The 23,310-nt window shown below is 40.7% G+C and overlaps 1 protein-coding gene across 9 annotated transcripts in view; it reads left to right on the top strand.

Moving 5' to 3' along the window:
- LOC148017374 (uncharacterized) overlaps positions 1–17,087 on the top strand; it is a 114,048-nt gene extending 96,961 nt beyond the window's left edge. For 5 of the 9 annotated variants that reach the window (XR_015687919.1, XR_015687922.1, XR_015687924.1 and 2 more), the window contains one exon: positions 16,609–17,087. The gene's annotated coding sequence lies outside the window, so the exon portion shown is untranslated. Of the gene's footprint in view, positions 1–13,875; positions 14,185–15,888; positions 16,587–16,608 lie in introns of those variants that run through there. The other 4 variants (XR_015687921.1, XM_087663272.1, XR_015687920.1 and 1 more) reach the window with 2 other exon arrangements.
- The last annotated feature ends 6,223 nt before the right edge of the window (positions 17,088–23,310 follow it).

Genomic DNA, 23,310 nt, shown 5'->3' on the forward strand with positions numbered 1-23,310 from the left:
ACAAGAAGGCCATTGCATACATTAAGATGGCAGTGTCTGATGATGTACTTATAGACATAAAGCGTCTTGATATAGGTTATGCTATATGGAAAAATCTTAAGGACACTTATGAAAATACAACTCCTATAAATCAAGTGCATCTTATGCATAAACTTGTGAACGTGGAGTTGGATGAGTCTAAGCTAGCATCTAAGCATTTAAGTGCTTTCACAAGGGTTTTGAGTGTGCACATGTAAGGACTCTGGTTTGGCAGCTTTCAATGATAAATTGAAAGTTATTTTCTTATTGATGACTTTGCGTGACAGCTAGGAATCTTTGGTTGTGTCACTTAGCAACAACCCCGCTTTGACTTTTGATGGTGTTAGAGGTTCAATCCTTAATGAAGAAATCAGAAGAAAGTCTAGTGGTGAAAGCAGTGGCTCAGCTTACCATGTAAGAGGTAGGTCTGAAAAGAGAGGTAATGCAGCGAGTAAAGGCAAAAGCAGAAGCAAAAGCAAGGGAAAATAGCAGGATGTCACATGCTACCAGTGTGCGCGTAAAGGGCATAAAAAGCTCGATTGCCGGTACTTCAAGAAAGAGCAAGAAAGAAAGAAACAGCAAGGTAAGAAAAAGAAGGATGATAAGAAAGATGATGACAGCTCTTCCTCAAAAGAAGTTTCAAAGGCAAATGTTGCATCTAGTGTGGTCATTGAAGAGCTTTCTGACTTTGAAGAGATACTTGTTGTAGCCTCATGTAATGATGCAGATATTATGGCAGCAGTAGGTGATATGCATGTCACTAAAAAGGAGGTAATTGATGCCTTACTCTCAGCTCATGATGGGCTGTCTCTGTAATCATGGATTGTGGACCGTAGTGCCTCTTTTCATGTTACCCCCTCTTTGGAGTCATTTTTTAAATACACTGTAGGTTGCCTAGGCAAGGTTTACTTGGGTAATAACTATGCACGTGAGATAGAGGGTTAATAACTATGCACGTGAGATAGAGGGTGTTGGCACCATTCAAGGCAAGGTTTACTTGGGTAATAACTATGCACGTGAGATAGAGGGTTAATAACTATGCACGTGAGATAGAGGGTGTTGGCACCATTCACTTGGCCCTTGAAAATGGCCAAGGGCTGATTTTGCAGAATGTCAGATTTGTACCTAGCATAAATAAAAGTCTACTATCAGTTGGGCAGCTTGATGCTAAACGGTATTTTACTACCTTTGGTAGTGGATCTTGGAAGGTCTATAAGAGCTCTATGCTAATTGTTAAAGGTAGCAAAAGGGAGACTTTATATTACTTGCATTGTAAAGCATTACCTGACAAGTTCTTGGTTGTGGCTGAAGTCCATTCACAGATGGAGATTTGGCACAAAAGACTTGGTCATATGAGCGAGAAAGGCCTTTAGGTTCTCTCCTCTTTAGGGAGATTTGATGTAAAATGCTCTGATCTCGAATTTTGTAATGATTGCTTATATGGAAAACATGTGAAGTCTCCTTATTACTCTGGTATCGTTAAGAAGTTTAATGCTCTAAACTTAGTACACTTTGATGTGTGCACTATGCTTGTTAATTCGTATAGGGGTGCACGGTGCTTTGTTACTTTCATTAATGATTTCAGTAGAAAGTCATAGGTGTATGTACTTAAGAGCAAAAAGGAAGTGTTGGATGCTCTTAGAAAGTTTCACACTTTTGTTACCACACAGAAAGGGCTTAAGTTGAAAAGCCATATGAACAGATAATGGGGGTGAGTATGTCTCAAATGAATTTAACAAGTTTTGTGAGATGCATGGCATTAAGAGGGAGTTGATAGCCCCTTATAATCCTGTATCAAATGGCGTTGTTGAAAGATATAATTGCACACCTTGTGAGAGAGTTAGATGCATGCTGTTCACAACTAATCTCCCACAACAGTTTTGGGGAGAGGCTCTTAAAATTGCAGTTCATGTATGCAATCGCTCTCCCAATTGTGCATTGGAAAATGGCATTCTTGAAGAGGTTTGGTCTGGCAAACCTGCTTTATATGACAATTTGCGTGTCTTCGGTTGTGATGCCTTTGTGCATGTACCTGTAGAACAGAGGACCAAACTAGACATGAAATCCATCAAGGGCATTTTCATGGGATATGGAGATGAGGGAGAGATGGGTTATAGAGTTTGGCTTCCTTAGGGAAGGAAGATAATACATAGCCGAGATGTAGTATTTAATGAGGCAAAGTTGCTGAAAAATGCTACACATGGTGATCTTGACAAAAAGAAGGTCGAATTTCAGCATGAACAGCAAGCCATTAGTTGAAAGTTCTGTCCCTTTTGATGCTGAAAATGAGCAGTAACCTATTGTGCCACAGCCAGAAGATCATGGACATCAAATAGATGCACAGGATGAAATAGGACAGCAAGAAGAACATGCTGAAAATAGATTACAGCAGCAAGAAAATGTTGGAAGTCAGCCACCTGGTGATGGTGTGCACATTCCTCAGGATGTAGGCCTGATAATACAGATCATTGGGTAAGAAGGTCTACACGTGTCAGAAGGTAGCTACAGAGGTTTCAACCATCTTTGGATTGCATTTTATTGATTGATGAGGGTGAGCCTTAGACATTTAAAAGAGGCACAGTCATGTGAAAACAAGAGAAAGTAGGAGCTTGCTATGTAGGAAGAGATAAAGTCTCTATATGCAAATAATACATGGGAGCTTGTACTTTTGCCCAAGGATAGGAAAGCCATTTCTAATAAATGGGTTTACAAAGTGAAATGTATTGATGGGAAGCCCAAGTTCAAGGCACTGCTGGTTGCTAAGGGCTATACACAGAAGGAAGGTATAGACTTCCAGGAGGTCTTTTCACCAGTGGTGAAGATGACTACGCTCCGTGTTTTGTTTGCTCTCTCCATCCTTGAATTTAGAGTTGGGTTAGATGGATGTGAAGATTGCTTTTCTTCATGGTGACTTAGATGAAAAGCTGTACATGAAGCAGCCAGAAGGATTTACTATTCTAAGCAAAGAGCATTTGGTTTGTAAGCTGAAACGCAGCTTATATGGGCTGAAACAAGCCCCTAGAAAATGGTACAAAAAATTTGATACCTTTATGCTCAACCATGGATTTAAATGCAGTCATGCAGATCACTGCTTATACACTAAAAAGGCTGATGATGGAAACCTTATTGTGCTGGTTTTATATGTGGATGACATGCTGATTGTAGGACAACATAAGAGTACATTGAATGCTCTTAAAAGGTAGCTGAATTCAGCCTTCTCTATGAAATATTTGGGGGCAGCTGAACACATTTTTGGCGTGTGCATTAAAAGAGACAGAGGACAGCATTTGTTGTTTCTCTCGCAGGACAAGTACATCAGCAAAGTACTTGACAAGTTTAATATGGCTAACACTAAGCCTCTTGGTGTGCCTTTACCGCCACATACAAAGCTTAGCAAAGCTGATTGCCCTAAGGATGATGCATCTACTAGTGCCATGAAGGGTATACCTTATGCATCAGCTTGTGGATCTTTGATGTATGCCATGGTTGTAACTCACCTTGACATTGCTAACCCTGGCAAGTCACATTGGGAAGCAGTGAAATGTATCTTCAGATACTTGAAAGGTACACTAGAAAAGTGTATATGCTATGGAAAGGGTACACTAGAGTTGCAGGGATTTTGTGATTCGGACATGGCAAGAGATCTTGACACTAGGAAATCTACCAGTGGGTATGTTTTCACTTTGGCTGGTGGGACTATCTCTTGGTGTTCAAGATTGCAGAAAATTGTGGCACTGAGTCCTACAGAAGCTGAATATATTTCAGCCATAGAAGCTTCTAAGGAAGCTATTTGGCTTGGCCGTCTGGTCAAGGATTTTGGTCTTTCTTCGCGTATTCCAGTGCTTGGTTGTAATAGCCAGAGTGTAGTATGTCTACTGGCTAAGAATGCCATGTTCCATGCACATACCAAACACATAGATGTTCAGAACCACTTCATTCGACAGGTCTTGGATGATGGTCTTGTCACACTGACTAAGGTCAAAACCCAAGATAACCTTGCAGATGTTCTCAGTAAGTGTCTTGCAAAGGCTTAGCATGAGCATTGCATTCATTTAGTGGGAGTTGGTTAGCTTAAAGGGACCACTTCGGACCTTTAAGTGGGAGGTTGTTGGGTGTAAAGTCCCTTCGTCTCCGTGTATATAGTCATACAAGTGTGAACACACCCTTATTGTACCCTAACATATAAATACATTCTTTTATTCTTTGTGTACCATCACGATCTGGTACACCTATCTCTGCGTTCACTCTCTCTAACTCTGAACTTTGCTGCTTGTACCTCTATCTCACACTCCATTGCGCACTCTCCTCCCTTCAAGAAGATGGTATGAAACAGCTGAAATCCAATATATGCAAGAAACGCTATTGTAGATTATGATTATGGCATAAAATCTTGAGGCCCAACCATATACAACATGTACATCAACATGTAGACTATGTACAAAGTTTAAGGCTTAGCATAAACCCGAATATATTCAGCCCATATGTATTCTGATTCACCATACATGAGTTTAGACATCAAACAATGTATATATGGCTCAAAAATAGGCACGTATGTTCATATGAACAGTCTAGAACCTATGGAGCCATACAGACGTGTAAATCCCTGTCCTGGGTTTCCAAAATACTATTGTTTCTGCCCAAAATATCAATCTTGCATCTTATTACAGCAGCATAGCAAGATACATCAAAATAGTCCACAAAAGGCCCTGTTTCAGGACAGCCAAAAGCCTTCTTTAAGCATAGATTAGAGATAGATCACAGAGAGTACTCTATGAACAGCAGTAGATGGCATAAAATCCCAGTTCAAATCTATCCACAGCAGTTGTATCCTTCATGCATCAGCTACAACCACATAGAGGAGTCTTCTCTTAGTTCTTGCCCTTGCTTTTTGCCACATAATACACAGTTATCTCGAATGAAGAAGTATGATTATTGGCCTACATCCTACTGTCCATAAATGGGTGCCAGAACAAGCCGCAAATCACGGCAGAATTTTTGGGGCAGCTCCTACTCTCATCCACACATTAGGCTTGTTGTAAATCATGCCTACATTCTCTAAACTAATCCACTTTACTCCTGCTTGAAGATTCATGACTTGTCCTGAAATTCTATGATGTGAAAACACACTTGACTGCATGACAGATTGATGTAGACTGTATGCAATCAGCATAGACACAAACAATTCCATCCCACAGGCATACAACTTGGATACTTTCACTATTGGTCTTTCTTGGAGTTTTCATTCACTATACTTTCAGCCACATGACACTGGGATGACCTTAAGATCAAGTTTGCTGAATATTGGCAATAACTTGCAGAGTTCTCCACCACAGGGACTCCTAAGTCTCGTGATGACTAGGCTACATTATTCCTTAATGAGCTCCCTAATAAATAAATCAATTCCATACAGTAAGTGATTTCACAGCTGACTATGCCCACATTCTATGAGTTCAAGTGTTAGCTGCTACGTTACGCTCAATTGTTCAATTAGTTCCATAGTACGTCCTCCTTAGAGAGGGCTCTTGTCACCACCTCTCAAAGGGGGTAGCAAGGGCAAGGCAAGAAGACACAAAACCAAAATCAAAATCAAAACCACTCAAGTGAATCACAAGGGGACTCCCAGTTTGCTCTCAAACTTGGGTGGCAAAATGTACCAGATTAAAATAGGTATTGCCAACACTATCAAAAGGCTAGCCATTTTGACAATGGATGTCAATCAAAGGCAAGAGGTACCAATGGAAACCTAAAAATCAAATTTTGAGCCCCTTAGTCAGGTAACTCTTAGTAGGGAGATAGGGTGGTGGCAACCAAAATGAGGGGTGGTGGAGGACTCTGATTTGCACCACCAATGGTCAGCCATTATAGCCGATTTCATTCTCAACTCCAAAGGTCATGTCTGACTGGTCTACTAGATCACATGTCCACCTTGTCTCTATATAGATGTCAAAGGATACAAGCTTAGTCCATATTCGCAAGTCACCTCTTAATGAGCCAATTGCAGAGGCCCATCCTACCTAACCGAGCACATCTTCACTTGTTTGGATCGTGGATACTGGAGCCAACCGTCATATAACTTCCATATATGATATTTTTGTCTCTTGAGCCCCTACAACAAGAATATCCAGTGTGAAAACAAATCCTCAGTCAAGATCCATGGTCTAGCTTGCATCAAGTTTAATATTGATGAGGGCGAGGATCTTACTTTGTTGGACGATGTGTATTGTCTCTCAATTTGGAGTGAATCTTTTATTTGTTTAGCAACTTTTCCAATTGGAGTGAGTAGTCTTCTTTATTGCGACCAAAGTCGAGGCCATAGACTCTCACATTGTTTTCGTGATTGCTCCTAGCAAGTCACAGCCTAGTAGCCAATAATCAAGTTTCTCTTCCAGCTGATTGTTGAGAACTTCGAGTTCCACTATTTCCGAGCTTCAGACATCACACAGGAGTCTACGGACAATGTCTCTGACATTTTCACTTCACGCACCTTGGCTATGACTCTCTTTTTGAGTTATCACATTGAGAGGCTTTCATGTCTGAAACTATCCAAGGATGTCTATGGCACTTGTCAATTTGGGAAGTAGCATCGCACGCCACACATAGAGTTGAGGAGCCCCTTAAATTGATTCACATTAATCTTTGTGAGCCAACATCCACTACCACCCTTAATGACGCATTGTAGTCATTTTTTATTGTGTATGACTATTCGAGATATATGTAGGTGTACTTTCTGAAGCATAAATGTAAAGCCTTGATATACTTCTCTATATGGGTGTGCCTCGTACAAAATCAGATTGGTCGTCATATAAGAACTATGAGGAGTGATAGCAATAGTGAGTTTACCTTCCATAAGTTTTTGAGTCCTTACATGAGCATGGCATCTCTCATTAGCTCACCTCTATCAACTTCCCCCTCGGAATGAAGTCATAGAGCATAGGAACCAAATCGTGATGCGCATGGCATGTGTGAGAACAGAGGATCGAGGTACAGCCAGATTCAGTAGACAGTGTGAGAGTGAGAGAGACAGAGTTGAAGCACGACACCCAAGAGAATAGACTGAATGAGTGTAATCTGAAAGTACAAAGTACAACCCTTAAACCTTAGGGTTGTAGGGGGGTGTTCACACCCGACACACACTAAGTGCCCAAATGTGTGTAACATAAGCACATAAGTACATACGATAATAAGACCATAAGTCTGGGGGAAAAAACCTCTCCTACCGAGAGTAAAAAGTGCCCTAGTGTCCTACTGATCACCGACACTCCCATATGAGCGTAGGCGTAAGTAAGGCGTGAGTAAAATACCCAACAAACCCCCCTGGAGTGAAGAGTGATCAAGAGTACAAGGATCATCCGCCACCAAAGGATATCAAATTTAAAGCATCGCGAAATGCTTCAAATTTGTCACGAGGAAGAGCTTTGGTGAAGATGTCTGCCACATTACTGGTGGTAGGACAATAGACAAGGCTGATATCACCTGCATGTAGCCTCTCTCTGACAAAGTGATAGTGAATCTCAATGTGTTTCGTGCGAGCATGAAACACTGGGTTTCGTGCCACTGCAATGGCACTCTGACTGTTAGTGAACAATGGAGTAGGCTCAGTAACAGATACATCCAAATCAGCTAGCAAGCGTCTAAGCCATACGCATTCAACTGTGGTGGTGAAAGCTGCCTTGTATTCAGCTTCACATGACGATGTGGCAACAGTGGATTGTTTCTTGCTAAGCCAAGAAATGCAAGAAGTGCCAAGAAAGAAACAATTGCCACTAGTAGAGTGACGTGTATCATAATCACCAGCCCAATCAGAATCACTGTAAGCATGTAAATGCAGTGGTCCCCCCTTGGCATAAAGCAACCCAAGAGAACGAGTACCCTGCAAGTAGCGAAAAACATGCTTGACAGCTTGCCAATGTGACATACGTGGCTGATGCATATACCTGCTCAAGGCTGAAACTGCAAACTGTATGTCCGGCCTAGTATTGCATAGATAGATAAGACATCCAACTGCAGGAGCATATGTATGTAGATCAAACAAATCACTATCATTATGTAATGACAGTTTCAGTCCAGGTTCCATGGGAGTAGTAACTGGCTTGCAATCCTATAAGCCAAATTTTTCAAGAAGCTGCCCAATATACCTTGACTGTGATAACCCAATACCTTGAGCATTATGTATGAACTGGATGCCCAAGTAGTAATGTAAAACTCCCAAGTCAGACATGTCAAAAGTTTGCTGCAAATTTTGTTTGAATGCTGAAATCTGATCAGCATGTGTTCCAGTGAGCAAAAGGTCATCAACATAAAGACATAAAATCAGCATAGATCCCCCTTCTTTACATACGTAAAGGGTAGACTCAGATGAGCTGTTTAGAAACCCCTGACCAAGCAAGAAAGCATCTATCTTTTCATACCAAGCTCTAGGAGCTTGTTTTAAACCATATAGTACCTTTTTGAGCTTGCATACCAAATGTTCTGAGCCTTCAATTGCAAAACCAATGGGCTGCTGTACATAAACTTCCTCCTGAAGTTCCCCATGCAAAAATGCAGTCTTGATATCTAGCTGATGGACTGTCCAACCATAATGTGCAGCCAAAGCAATCATAGACCTGATGGTCGTCATACGGGAAGTAGGAGCAAATGTCTCCTCATAATCAATGCCCTTTTTTTGTGCGTAGCCTTTAGCTACCAGCCATGCCTTGTATTTATCAATGGATCCATCTGCTTTTCTTTTCAATTTGTAGACCCATTTTGTTCCAATGGCTTTCTTCCCAAATGGCAAGGACACCAAATCCCAAGTTTGATTCTTAGTAATAGAATCTAATTCAGCTTGCATGGCTGCCATCCAATGCACACTGTGTTGTGCATCCTCATAACATTCAGGCTCTTCATTATCAAAAGTACTTGCTGCCATAATAAACTCCATAGTATGTGCTGAATCATGCAAACGAGTTTGCCTTCTAGTACGACCAGCTATGGGTGCATCCAAAGGACTATCTTGCATAGTCTGCAAATACCATCTAGGTAGCTGTCTAGCATCCTAGCTGTGTGCAAGCTCTTGCTGAATTTCTGTTTCAGCATGATGCTGAATATTCCGATCAGCCAATGGCTGAATTTCTGCACTTTCCATAGGAGCAGCTGGCTGAACATTAGGTTCATTTTGTGAACCTCCAGCTGAATCACCAAAAGTAATGGGCAGCAGCCTTCAAAAACATCACGGGCAGCCTGATATGTGTCCAAACCAACCAAGGATAATTCTGATTTTTCATCAAAAATAACATCCCTGTTGGCAAAAACCTTCTTAGTAACGGGATCATAGAGTCTGTAGCCTTTGCTCTCATTGCTATATCCCATAAAAATGCACTTAACAGCCTTGTTGTCCAATTTTCTTCTAAGTACCTGTGGAATATGGGCATAGGCAAGACACCCAAAGGTACGAAAGTGACCAACAGAAGGTTTACGGCTGTTCCAAGCCTCAAATGGTGTGATGGTCTTCAAGGCTTTGGTAGGGCATCTATTCAAAATATGGCAAGCACACATGATTGCTTCCATCCAAAAACTATGAGGCAAGCTCTTTGCCTTTAGCATACATCTGGCCATCTCTATGAGTGACCGATTTTTTCTCTCTGCTACCCCATTCTGCTGTGGAGTATAAGCTGTAGTATACTGATGTGCTATGCCCTTCTGCTGCAAAAAAGAATTCAGCATAGAGGACATGTATTCCCCCTCTCGGTCCGAACGGAGAGTCTTAATGTGGCATCCAGATTGGTTTTCAACAAGTGCACTGAAAGCCAAAAATGCATCATACACTTCTGACTTCTTTTTCAAACAATAGACCCAGCAAAAACGTGTGAAGTCATCAATGAATGTCACAAAATAATAACAACCACCCAATGACATGGTCTGCATAGGCCCACAAACATCTAAATGCACCAACTGCAATCTGGTTGTTGCCCTGAAAGCAACATCACGAGGAAATGAGAACCGATGCATTTTCCCCAAAATGCATCCCTCGCATAAGTGCTCAGGAGGTCTCTCCAAGAGAGGTAAGCCATCCAGCATCTGAGTACGCTGTAAAAGGATCAAGCTGCCAAAGTTTACATACCCTAAACGAGCATGCCATAACTCCGCCTGTATCATAGCAGGAGTAAGAGTGGATGTCAAGTATGCTGACTGATCTATTGAAAGAGCATCCAACTCATATAAACCATGACACAAAGATCCTGTCAAGACCAATGTCAGGCATTCTTTTTCTCGAACCATGCAACGGTCATCATCAAAAGTGACCTGCATACCACAACGTGTTAAAGAAGAAATAGAAAGCAAATTCTTCTTTATTTCAGGCACAAACAAAGCATCCTGTAGGCGGAGAATAGAGCCATCAATGGCTGTGAGCTAAATCTCCCCAATACCACGAACAGGGTATGATGCATTATTGGCACACTGTACCGATTTCCCAACGGGAGGTGCACTAACTGAAGCAAACAAATCTCTGCGAGATGTGATATGTCTAGAAGCACCACTGTCAAAGAACCAAGTGTCAGCATCCTCTGTAGAGCTAAGTGCTCTATCGGCCCAAGAGATGTCATAACTGCAAGTGTAAAAATAATAGTTCCTGTCCACAACAAAGGACGTGGACTCACTAGCAGTGGAAGAAGTAGTAGTAACAGACATTCCTGACTCCTTCTTCTCCTCTTTGGCAATGCGCTTTCTGCACTCAGTGATATAGTGGCCGGGCTTCTTACAATAATGACATTTTCCTTTCTTTGCTTGCGTCCCCCCTTGTGACTGATTCTGCGATGTGCCCGAAGTGCCAGAACTCTGTGGAGCATTTTTCACCTTGCTGTTCTTGCCTTTCTGTCTTGCCACAAAAGCCTGCACAGAGACTATAGCGTCCACACCACTATTTTTCCGTGTTTGCTCCTCCTCTAGAAGCAAGCTAACCAGCTGAATAAAAGTGAGTGGGTGCTCAGCAATCCTCATGGTGAGGTTCAATGCAGTATGAAAAGACAAGTACGAAGGAGGTAAGGAATTCAAGGTCGTGGATATCAACTGTGCATCCGAAAAATACTCATCTACATTCATGAGCTACTCCCTCAAGTCCTGAATCTTGTTTAAGTGATCCTGCATAGAATCACCTTCTTGCATCTTCAGAGTTTCCAACTCTTTCTTCAAGAAAGAGATCCGAGTCTCATTCTTTCCTGCAAACATATGCTCCAAAGTCAACCATGCATCTCGTGAAGAAGATGCCGAACGGATATGAGGTATGATGGACCGCTGAACTGCCAGAGCAATCAGCACGACAAGGCCTGTGCATCACGGGTATCCCAAGCTTTTTGAGCTGCAGTTCTGGGTGGAAGTTGCTGAAGTGGAGCGGGCTGAGGTCCCTGTTGTCCACGTGCGCCTTGGGGAGGAGGAGTAACGGGAGCTACAACTCCCGGTCGAGTTTCCTCTCCACTGACATAATCCCATAAATTCTTGGCCACTGATACATTTTTCATCATGAATGACCAAAGGGAATAGTTGCTTCCGTCCAGTTTGTCCTCCTTGGATACATACGTAAAAACATCACCTCCCTGATTTGCCATGATGACAAATTTCCAAAGACAAAATGAGCAATGTCAAAGCAGTACGAACTGGAAATCTGCAAATTTCCAGAAATTACAGCAAATATGTTTCTGCAATTAATGTGCAAGAGCGTACTCTGTCAGAAAACTGTCTTTTACTGCACGCTTCCCAAGGTACAAACAGTGCAATGCAACACTGTTATGTCAAAATCCCCAAAAATTTTGCCAAAATTTCTGTCAAAAACAGTCTTTCTGTGACTGTATCAGTAGTTCAAATGCAACTGTCTTCCAAATACACAAAAGCCCCAAAATGTCTGACGATCCAGTCCAGAAATTTGCATGAAATTTATCCCTGCACTTATTCTGTGCTTGCTGCGTGTGAACCTCCGCTTCCAGAACTGTGTTCTGGGCTTAAATTTAAAAAAATGTTGAAAATTTTACCTGTTGCAGAGCAGACTGGCGTGTGGTCAAAAACAGTGGTCTGACAGGCGTCGAGACTGACGAAGACTGCGCTGTCGAACAGCGCGCGAGCTGACGTGACGTGTCGTGTCGTGACGAGACTGATGTCAGGCGGACTGACGAATCTGACAGACGACGTTGCTGACGCTGACGACGCTGACATCTGACGAGGACTACACTGTCAAATAGCGCGCTGGCAGAGGAGTCGTCTGGGCAGGTCTGACGTGGACGATAGGCGACGGGCTGCAGACGGACACTTGAGCAAAGGCCACACACAGAGGAACAGCGCCAGGGCGCGTGCAGGTACAGGTGGCGTCTGGGCAAGTCTGGAGCTGGCGACTCGGGGGCAAAACTGGCGGGGACTCCTGGCTGCTGATTGAGGACCGCTCTGATACCAAATGTGAGAACAGAGGATCGAGGTACAGCCAGATTCAGTAGACAGTGTGAGAATGAGAGAGACAGAGTTGAAGCACGACACCCAAGAGAATAGACTGAATGAGTGTAATCTGAAAGTACAAAGTACAACCCTTAAACCTTAGGGTTGTAGGGGGGTGTTCACACCCGACACACACTAAGTGCCCAAATGTGTGTAACATAAGCACATAAGTACATACGATAATAAGACCATAAGTCTGGAGGAAAAAACCTCTCCTACCGAGAGTAAAAAGTGCCCCAGTGTCCTACTGATCACCGACACTCCCATATGAGCGTAGGCGTAAGTAAGGCGTGAGTAAAATACCCAACAGCATGCTCTATGTTGTTAACTATAGAACTCCTTGAGTCCCTATGGATTGAGGCTATTAACACATTAGTGTACATCCTTAACTAGTACTCGACTATAATGGTCTCTCAGAATATCCCCTCGAGGCATTCTTTGGCACTCAGCCTCTCATCTCCCACTTGAGAGCTTTTGACTGTCGTGCCTACACATATACTCTTGATGATAAGATAGGAAAGCTCAATCCCCAAGTTGATCTCTTGATTTTTGTAGGATACTCCTCTGAGAAAAAAGCCTAGTACTTATCCAATTCTCAGACGAACAAGGTGATTACCTAGAGATATATAGTTTTTTATGAGAGGGATGTAGAATAATCCACTTCACCAGCCTCCAAGCCAATTCCTTAGCCTATGACATTAGAAATAGTGCCACATGTGAACCGGGTCGACTACTTGCTCGTGATCCACCTGTAGAGTCTTCCGCACCTAGATCTCCTTCCAAGGGTCCATTACCTCTCTAGTACTAGCAAACCATGTGGGATTTTGAGATCCTTTCATCGAATTCCATCTAGAGGACATAAAATATCTTCCTTGCGTATACCTACTTCCTCATTTGCGTCTATTCTACGGCAGATTACATAGTGCACTTTGAGCCAAAGAGTTAGCTGGAGGCTCTAAAGCATCCCCAATGCTACCATTATAGATATTAATGCCCATCTTAGTTCTACCTCTGAGATGATTGACCTCGGCCAGATGTCTTATTTCTTGTGGATTGGATAGTTTGACATGGGGATTCCATTTAAGTTCGCACTTCAATCACTTGGAACAATTTTGCATTGATTGGATATAGCCAGCAGTGGCTGTGCCTCTAGATTGCACTGTCAAACTAGCTAAGGATTTTAATGGTAAGTCCATTTGAGAAACACACCTATAGATCTGTTGTAGGAAAATTACTTTGGTTGATTACACTAGACTAGATTTAGCTTACTCGGTATCTTCGCTTGGGCAGTATTTCAATGCACCTAAAATGTCACATTGAACTTCTTGTTTACGTGTGTTGAGATATCTTCAATGTATTTATTCTTACGGACTGACTTATAGTCATGGTTTGGATTTTCAGGGTTATACTGATTCTGACTTGGCAAGAGATCATGACACCAGGCGTTTCCACGGTGATTGCATCTACTCTTTGTGCATGGCTCCCATTTCATGGTCAAGCTGTAAGCACAAGACAGTGATTGCTTCCATTGCTAAGGCAGAGTATTAGGCACTGTTTGATGGCATTGTAAAGGCTATGTACTTGAAGAGCTTGTTGGCAACACTTCATTTTTCATATGCGACACTATTCATCAACTTCTACGACAACTAGGGTGTTGCATCATTGTAGAGCATTTTGCATGAGCATGATGTTTTACATTGCTCTCCATATTTTCCCATGCATTGGTATTCTATTCTTATAAACATGCATTTATGCATATTTATCCCTTTTTAGTTAGAGAGTGGCCAGATTTCTTAATCCACCATATTCACGGCAACTCCCATGGTAGTCTCCTACAATAGTCTCCTTGCTTCCTTCACTCCATACCCCTCCACAGCTTCCTTCATCATCGACATCTAGGGATAATCGGGATAGCTTGTCTATTTTGTAATGTGTTGGGTCTAACCATCCCTTTTATTCCCCTTGGGGCACATATTACTTCTTCAACTATCATTCATAATCTTAAAAATAAAAATAAGGTGGTTGTATCAACATTTGCAAGCCTTGGTAGGCCACTGGGCAACGGACGAGCACCCTTTGTTTGATGCCTTGGCCTTCTTAGGGTGGTCACTTGGGCTCCCTTGGTAAATTAACCATTGTCTTTGTAGTCTTGGTAGGTCACTAGATAGCCGACAAGCTTTCTTTGCCCAATGCCTTGGTTGCTTTGGGGTGGGATGCCTTGGGTAAAAGAGACCTTGGGCTTGAGCTATCTTGAAAGTCCTTGCATAGCTCCAATTTTGGGCCTTAGAGGGGATATGAAGCTTAAAATTAGAGTCTAAACTTAAACCGCTTTTAATAACAGTCCCAAAACACAAACTTACCAAACTTTTATTAAAAAGAAACTTGATCCTAGAGAGTGTCTGTTGCCCATAAGCCAAACCTTGAATTGGGAGGACCCATCCATATACAAATAGACATGCAAATTTCATTTTTGCAATTTGTAGATTCCTTCTCTCTATTGGCCACACCCCATTTGCAGGGGATATCTTAGTTTGAGCTGTTGTCCATCATCAAACGCCTGCTATCGAGCCTCCTACTGCTGTTGGTGACTGTTTCCAGTGTGTTGTCAACATGAACAGCTGCGTTTACTGCTGCAGATTGTGTTCAGCCTGCATTTATCCTCTCCCTAATATTGCCAGCTGTCAATGTCATCATTGGACTTGCTGTACCAGCACTGCCATGTGTCAGCTAGATCTATGTTTTGCTATTCCAGCATGTCACCCAAATACCACATCATCATCTGAGCAGCATTTTGTTGTTTCTGCTCCCGACTGCTCCATCAAACACTGATTCAGCCATTCCTAAGCTGTGTTTGCTGCATTGTCTGACATCTCTAGAGGCTATCTCAAAGTACGACACACTCCTGCTCATGCTGTTTGCCTCGGTCCTTGAGAGTCGAGACACAAGAGTTCAAGGGTCAATATTTTACATTTGCATAGTGTGTTTGTTGCATTGAGCATTGTATATATGCAACATTCATTATTCATTCATTATGTTCTTCAATGTTCATTGGCTCAAAGTTATCCTAACCCAAACTATGTTCATTATCAGTTTGTGCTTTGTCATAGGATTGTGTTTGTTATCTGTAGACAAGTGTTTCTTTACAGATATTTCTTTAACTTGTATTCCTATGAATTTGTACTACATTGAGATGTAGACCGATCTCCCTACAAATTCCAATGCTTTGGGGATGTCACCAATGACCAATAGCATTAGGAATCTAATTTGGCCCTTGATTCTAATACAATTCAAGTACAAATTGAATCGAGAACACTTGTATGCGGATCAACTTCAACGTGGATGTACTTTACTAGATTTTCTGTAATTGTTTCAATTCTAGTAGCTACTCTGATCTTTACGCTTTTTTTTTAATAGGCATGCACTTCGAGGTGGATGAGAAACCCTAGTTTCTGCTATAACTAGAGTTTTGACAGCATAAACACTGTTGTCCACCTTCAAACAATTGAGCAAAAACTGAGAATGGTTGAGAATGGCTAAGATTCCATGGAACACTTCTTAAGACAGCTGAAAATCCTAATTACAGCAGTTAGTTACTAGGTCTAAATTCAGCATGTTGAATATCTTCAAATTTCTGACATGAGGGAGAAGGCCAGTAGAGAGCTTCCATGTGATGCCAAGAAAATGTTGTAACAGCAATCCCCTCTTCTTTTAGAGAGAGAAAATCAGGTCACATGATAGTTTTAACTTTTTAGGGTTTTGCTGCTGTCTAAAAGCCCATTGGTTGCACTAACTACTGTCAACGACATCATTTTTAGGGTTTGATGCTGTTTACAGCCCCAGAATCTGCCTTAGATCAGGTTGCCATTCTGCATTTGTGGGAACAGGTGCTATTCATGGGATATGTACTGGTAACACTCTGATAATTCTTAGATGTTGTTCTATAACTTTCAGTGTCTTTACCTGTACATCACATTTGCCTGTTCATCAGAACATGTATAGTTGTATAGTTTAGTAGAATTGAAGTGTGATTTTGTGGCCATGTTTTTCACTTAAACAAAGTTTATATAAATGGTAAGCTAAAGAGAGAAAAATTGAGTGGCCTAGAACTTAACAGTTCTTTGTCCTCACCTGCAGGCTCAGGTGACTGTGCATGTAAATTACACATCAACATTGACAGCTTTACTCCTCAAAGCTTCCACAGATTCAACTGCACCTTCAGATAATTGTTTGAGGCAGATTCAAAAAATGTTCTTGCCTAGTAGCATTTGTGGCTATGCAGCAAAGCTGTACATCGATCAGTCCAAAACATTGTACAACATGATTTCAAGCATAATTAACCAGGGCTTGTACATCATGCCAGGATGGAAATCACAAGATTGCTCCCACTAGTGATTGTTTTTAGCGAGTGACAATTAAGCTATCACACATTGTAAGCACCTGCAGTGCTCATCCAGCCACATGTAAAATCATGCATCCACTATGTGGAGCGATGTATTAGATTCCAGTAAGTCAGCATGGATGAGGAAGCTGCCGTGAAGGTGGGCTTTGGGGGGATTACTGCTGTAAATTTACCAACTGAGTGATGCTTCATTAAAGTTTTCTTAGAAGTTTAGAGGCCTTGGAAATCGTTGTCTACCTTAAAACATATTGAATTAGTCTGGATTTTCAGTTGGCATGCTGAAATTGAGGCTGTAATCTAATCCCCTACAAGCATAACTCAAGTTTGCCTTTCTGTCCTTGAACGGGCTTGTGTCAGAGCAAGGCAGATCAAACATGACGAGCTTGAGATGGGTATGCAGGAGGGGCCTCAAAGCTCACAATGACAAACATAGGCAGCTATTGGCCGAGGGAGGAAACAAGAGGACCCTTCACACCCCGTTGGCCTTTTAGACCCCTTCGGCTTTTTTACTTCCTAGGATCGAGATCAAGTATATTGATTTTTCTCTCTGGTCTTTTCTTTTTCTTCATGGGTAAACCACCAGAAGAGAGTGAGATTGAGAGGAGGTTCAATGAAACCTGTCAAGGAAATGCTTCTCGTCTACAGTTCTGATTCATTGGTAGAGGCTTCTTTCTGGTTCTTGTTGGCTTAGTTGTTGCGCTCGATTGGATAGTGATTAGTGTTGTCGGCAATAAGGGTAACTCAGTCTATATTGTTCCCTGGTACGCCGCCTTTTCCTCGCAAGAGATATTGCAATAGAAATGCCCTGTTTGGATCATCTTTCCTTCCCTCGATTGGCCAGACCAGATGCAGAGATTAGGATTTGGCTAAAATTTTGGGCAGGGTTGTTTATGTTTCTGCTAGCTCCATTGAAGCTTTTAGAGCTGAGGAGAAGCCCGGAATTGTTTGGGATGGAAAGAACGAGTCTTTAGAGGTGTTTGATGCAAATGGTATCGAAGTTGTTGTAGAGCTTCGCTGCTCTCTCTTCTTGGATTCTTCTTTCTTCTGCAATGAGGTGGGGCACCTTGCTAGGGAGTGCCCACGAAAGTTGGTGGTGGAAGCCAAGAGGGGTCACCAAAGTGGAAGCTCCTAAGGGTGGAGAGTCTAAGGTGGCGGCCTCCACATTGGTCAAGAACCAAGCTTAAGGCTAATCAAAAGGATCAGATGGGTTTGTGAGGACTTGAAATCGTTAAAACACTTCTCCTGGGGAGAACGGATGGATTGTCAATGAACCCAACTTAATACTACTGTGCAAAAGCTTAACAAGAACCTTGCGCTTGATAAAGAGAAGCAAAATATGTTTGAGCCTACTTCACTCATTTTCCATAATTGCAAGCAAATAAGAAAAGCAAACAAGAGGACACAAGGTATGCTCGTTGTGAAGCCTTGATACTCGTTCAAGCCATATGAACAATGGAAACTTGTTTTACTCAATCTATTCTTCCATGCTTTTATGAGAAGAAGACGAGAGAGAAATAATGATAATAGTGTATTCCTCTCTCTTTCTCTCTCATCCTCTCTAAAGGATGGATTATGCTTCCCTTGCTCATCAAACAACGAGCTAGTTAATGAACTAGTTTTGCATAGAAAATACGACATGCTTTTAGATATGCTTAATGTCCCATCCTCATAAGGTGTTGCCAATGATCCATGGTGCTTGAAGTTATATGGTTTCCATTATGAGGAGAAGCCATATGTAAGCTTGAAGGTCTTAACTTACATGTTAAATGAGGTCTATATGACCAAATGGTAAAAAGGTGACCTATGTGGGTCTAGGCAATGGATTAGATGGAGTAGTTAAGCTAGTAGCAACTCAAAGCACACTAAATGGAGTTGCAGGAGTTATCAAGGACTCTTGATTCAGGTCCTAGGGGTCGCTTTCATGGCCCTTGGTTGGGGATCTGAGGAGGTTTAGTGGCTCCCCTAATGAGAATTTAGGGGTTTCATCCCTAACCCAATGGTAAAAGGAATATTCATTAGAATATTTCTTCGCCACCAAGCAAAGGTTCATAGTCTATGTAGATCAAATCAACTTTACCATCTCCATGGGGTATCAAAAGAAATCTTAGAACCATCATCATCTTTCTTTTTGCCCAGCTAGGATTCATCCAGTTAAAGTGTTAAGCTCTTTACCTAGAATTTATATAGTCACTATCTTAGCTTTACCATGGAAGTGCATGAATGAGTAGAACTATAATTATATCACTTTGTAGTTATAGATATCTTAGTTTTTCTTCTATTTTTTGTGTTTTTTATTTATTGCTCCAATTGTGTTTGCCACACAATGTAATTTTTACAATGTTTGTACCTTGATTTCATAGTTTCTTAGTCTTTTCATTATGCATCACAAGTGATTTTATTATGATGTAAATATTCCATATGAAAAAGCGTGTCTCAATGATCCTTATGAGTGTAAATAGGATGCATAATGTCCACCGCTAGGCCTCTTCGCAGCATGTGAAGTTGTGCTATCACACGATAACTTTGCTCAATAATCAATTTCTCCTCTTTCTCCCTCCTATTTTTTCTCTCCATTTTCAAGATGTTCTATATATATATATATATATATATATCCCAATTCTCTCTAAGCACCCTTTCTCTCTCTCTCTCTCTCACACACACATACAAAACTTAAAACTAAAAGTAGTTTATAAAATTTATAACACAGAATGCTAGACATAGAAATAATCTCTTCCATGCACCATCCTTACAATCTTTCCTCTCGACATCAATGTAAGGAATCACATGCTTGCTTTGCGCAATACTTAGAAATAACAACGTTATATTGAAATAGGTCGTAATCGAGATAAAGACTAAGCACCACAAAAAGAATTTCTATAAGAGACCTAGTCAAAATGAAGCTACAAAGGTCCAAGTATAAGGCACACGAGTATTTCCAAGCACCATAGGTAAATGGTCGATGCCAACAAAAAAAGACAATGTCTCTAAGATGCCTAATAGAAAGAAAGTTTTCTCTCCTTTGAGTAATCATTAACAAAATCTTTCTCATTGAGCAAAACATGCAGAGGCGAAGCAAGGAATGATTCCATAGTTTCCATTGGTAATCGCATGGGCGATGCAATAGTCCTACCTCTCTCTTTACCACTTGCATTGGAACAAAAATCATAATATAAGTACGTGGAACAATAATGTTGTACTGAAACGAGTCATAATCGAGACAAAGACTAAGCACCACAAAAAGAATTTCTATGAGAGACTTAGTGAAAATGAAGTCACAAAGATGAAGTATAAGGTTTCGAGTGTTTTCAAGTACCATAGGTAAATGGTCGATACCAATAAAAAAAGACAATGTCTCCAAGATGCATAATAGAACGAAAGCTTTCTCTTCTTTGATGAATCATTAACAAAATATTTCTCCATTAAAAAAAAATCATAAATTAAGTACGTGGAATAACTAACAAAGATCATTTCATCCCAATAGTAATAATACACGTTCGCATATTTATGAACCATTTCATAGGTACTGACAAACATTGATGCAGCGTCACAAAACAACCCAAATCCTTGAATCCATACTTGAACTAATGCCTCAATATTTTATCAGTATGAGAGTATTGAAATATCTTCTTATGGTTAACCTTATACATATGCATCCGAAAATATTGTGTATCCACAATGTACAACTTTAATAAAAATTGAGAGCTTGATGTCAATATTAACATCATCATATAAATGCCCGATGACTTTTGTAAGTGTCTTTTTTATGATATCATCACTCGTTACTGTGTGCGACATGCACTGTAGCTTTTTTTGATAGTTAGAAGCTGGGTAATAGTACAACTCTAGGGTAGGCATATGCAAAAGTTAAATAAATAGCGGAATATAAAAAATAATTCCGTTCCAAGAGAGTATATGCCAACCAAACAAGGCATAGAGAGCAATTTACATATATGCAAAACCAGTATCCTTACATGGTCGTCAATAATTACATCTCCACAAAGAAAGCAATGCATATTATTGCACCTTTCGAAGAACACCCTTGTATACAATGTTTGTGGTCATATCCTCATCCTTTTCACTCAATAGGACTTTCATACTATGCGATGATTTTACTCTTGAAATTGTAACATATGGCTGATCATGTGTAAATATTGGTGCCTTTAGATAAAGTCCAACAATGGACAAAGTTTGCTCTTGTGACTTGTTGATTATCATAGTGAATGCCAACTGGATGGGAAAATGCCTCCGTTTCATAGTAAATGGCAATTGTGTAGCATTCAAAGTAAAAGTAATTCGGAGAATAAAAACTCGTTCGTCCATATTTGCCCTTGTTATTATCTTAGTATCTATCACTTTCCTATTTAAAGCTCTACATATCAAACACGTACCATTACACATACCCCTTTCTGGCTTTAGGATTTTAAGAAGAATAATAGATGTATTTATATTTAGCAACAATAAGTTAGGAGAAAATCCACCTCCAAGGTTCAATGTATTTAAATACTCAACATAGTACAAAAATGAGTTGTCAGTCTTTGCAATCAAATCTACACTATAATACTGCCTGACCTCCCCTGGCATCAATTGCAATGCATGATCATTCAAAGTAGCCACCTCTGTATTCGGTGAGGCAAGTATAGCCCGCTCACTAAAATACGATGTGTAGTCACTCACATTGGACACGTCACTGTAGACACTATCAATCAAGGTTTCGATAGACTGCCCTTTTAATACCATGCTAGGTGGAACACACAACTTATCACAACTTTTGATAATACCCACTCCATTCCCTATTCCTTGAATCCAATAGATGAACCCATTGTCCATTACACTACCAATTGTTGACACTCGCATATTCCCAGATAGCCTTAGTATCCTTATGTATTAACAATATCCTCAAGTGTTCCATTTACCACAACCGACAAGACTTGCTTAAAATCCCCTCCAAACAAAACAACTTTTCCACCAAATGGTTTATCACAACTCATAACATCTCTTAGAGTTCTATCAACTGCTTCAAACCCATATCAATGGGTTATAGGAGCCTCATCCCACAAAATAAGACTCGACATATCTCAATAACCGAGCAAGGTCACTTTGAATATGAATGTTGCAGGTGGATCAATTATTTAATTCTACTGGGATTTTAAACCATGAGTGAGCTGTACGACCACTTGGTAAAAGAAAGGCAGCAATGTCACAATACCAAGTCCAATGTATTTGAGCTAATGCATGCAACCCTGTCAATGTATCTGTCTACAAAGACGTTGCACTTGCCTATGAGAGAGAGAGAGAGAGAGAGAGAGAGAGAGAGAGAGAGAGAGAGAGAGAGAGAGAGAGCGCCTTTTTCTTGAGATAGAGAATTTAGATATAAACACATGCATAATTGATCCATTTCAATTAACTAACAGAATCAAGTAAACATGCAACCACAGAAACAATTATCAACACACTTTATTACATGCATGGTTTGATTTCAAAACTAAATGTATTGCGTAGATTATGTATGCAATATATCGAATGTAAATATAATAACCATCATGGGATGATCAAAACTGCTCCATGTAAATCTCAAGAAACAGGCATCATGTTATACACACAATACATTTTACTCAAATACACTTTGTCATATCAAAAGTGTTACACATCTTAGCACATTCCATGTAGGCTTTACAAAAAGAAAGTATATATTATCACAAAAAGTGCTAGCCCAAGCACTTTAAAATATGCAAGACAATTTGAACCTATAAGTTTCACCCTAAGCAATTCTTTCTCCTTAGATGCGACCGTTCATTTAATGACTCAATTGTTGCAGCAAAGCATTAAACTTACTAACATTCATTTGAAATTGCAAGGATGGCAACCGACAGCCCCTCTGGCAAATCACAGGTTCGTGGTCATCTCCCGAAGCCCACATATCATTCACCAGTAGATTCATTAATCTACTTGTCTCAGAAATAATTGTTGAAAGTGTCCTTACTTCACCACCCAGATCAGTTGACACTTATTGAACACCCTGTGTATGCTTTGTCTCACACACAACACCATACAGACCTTTAGCCTGTTCATGTAACTCCATTGAGTACATGAAAAGTGCATGACCAACATGTGCATATAAACGCGTCTGCATTTCCATCAACTCATTCATCATGGCCTCAAGATTTTGAAAGTCCGAAGCACTTAAAGTAGCTCTTGTGTTTCTCTGAATCTTTGTAGCTCTTATACATTTAGCAACATGCATCTCTTGTCCCCTTGCCACCTCTTTCATTTTTTACACATTTATTCTATTAGAGCCCATATGTTGTCTGCAATGGGATATATAAATAATCATCTCCAAAAATATATATAGTAGCACTTTGATACAAGTACAATTAAAGCAACTATCTTCCATACCCATGCGAATGGCTCCAAGCTGGCAAGCATTGAAGAGAAGATGC

This window comes from Lygodium microphyllum, chromosome 22 (assembly GCF_053477565.2).
Source record: "Lygodium microphyllum isolate KBCC chromosome 22, Lygodium_microphyllum_v1.1.10, whole genome shotgun sequence".
Lineage (NCBI taxonomy): Eukaryota > Viridiplantae > Streptophyta > Polypodiopsida > Schizaeales > Lygodiaceae > Lygodium > Lygodium microphyllum.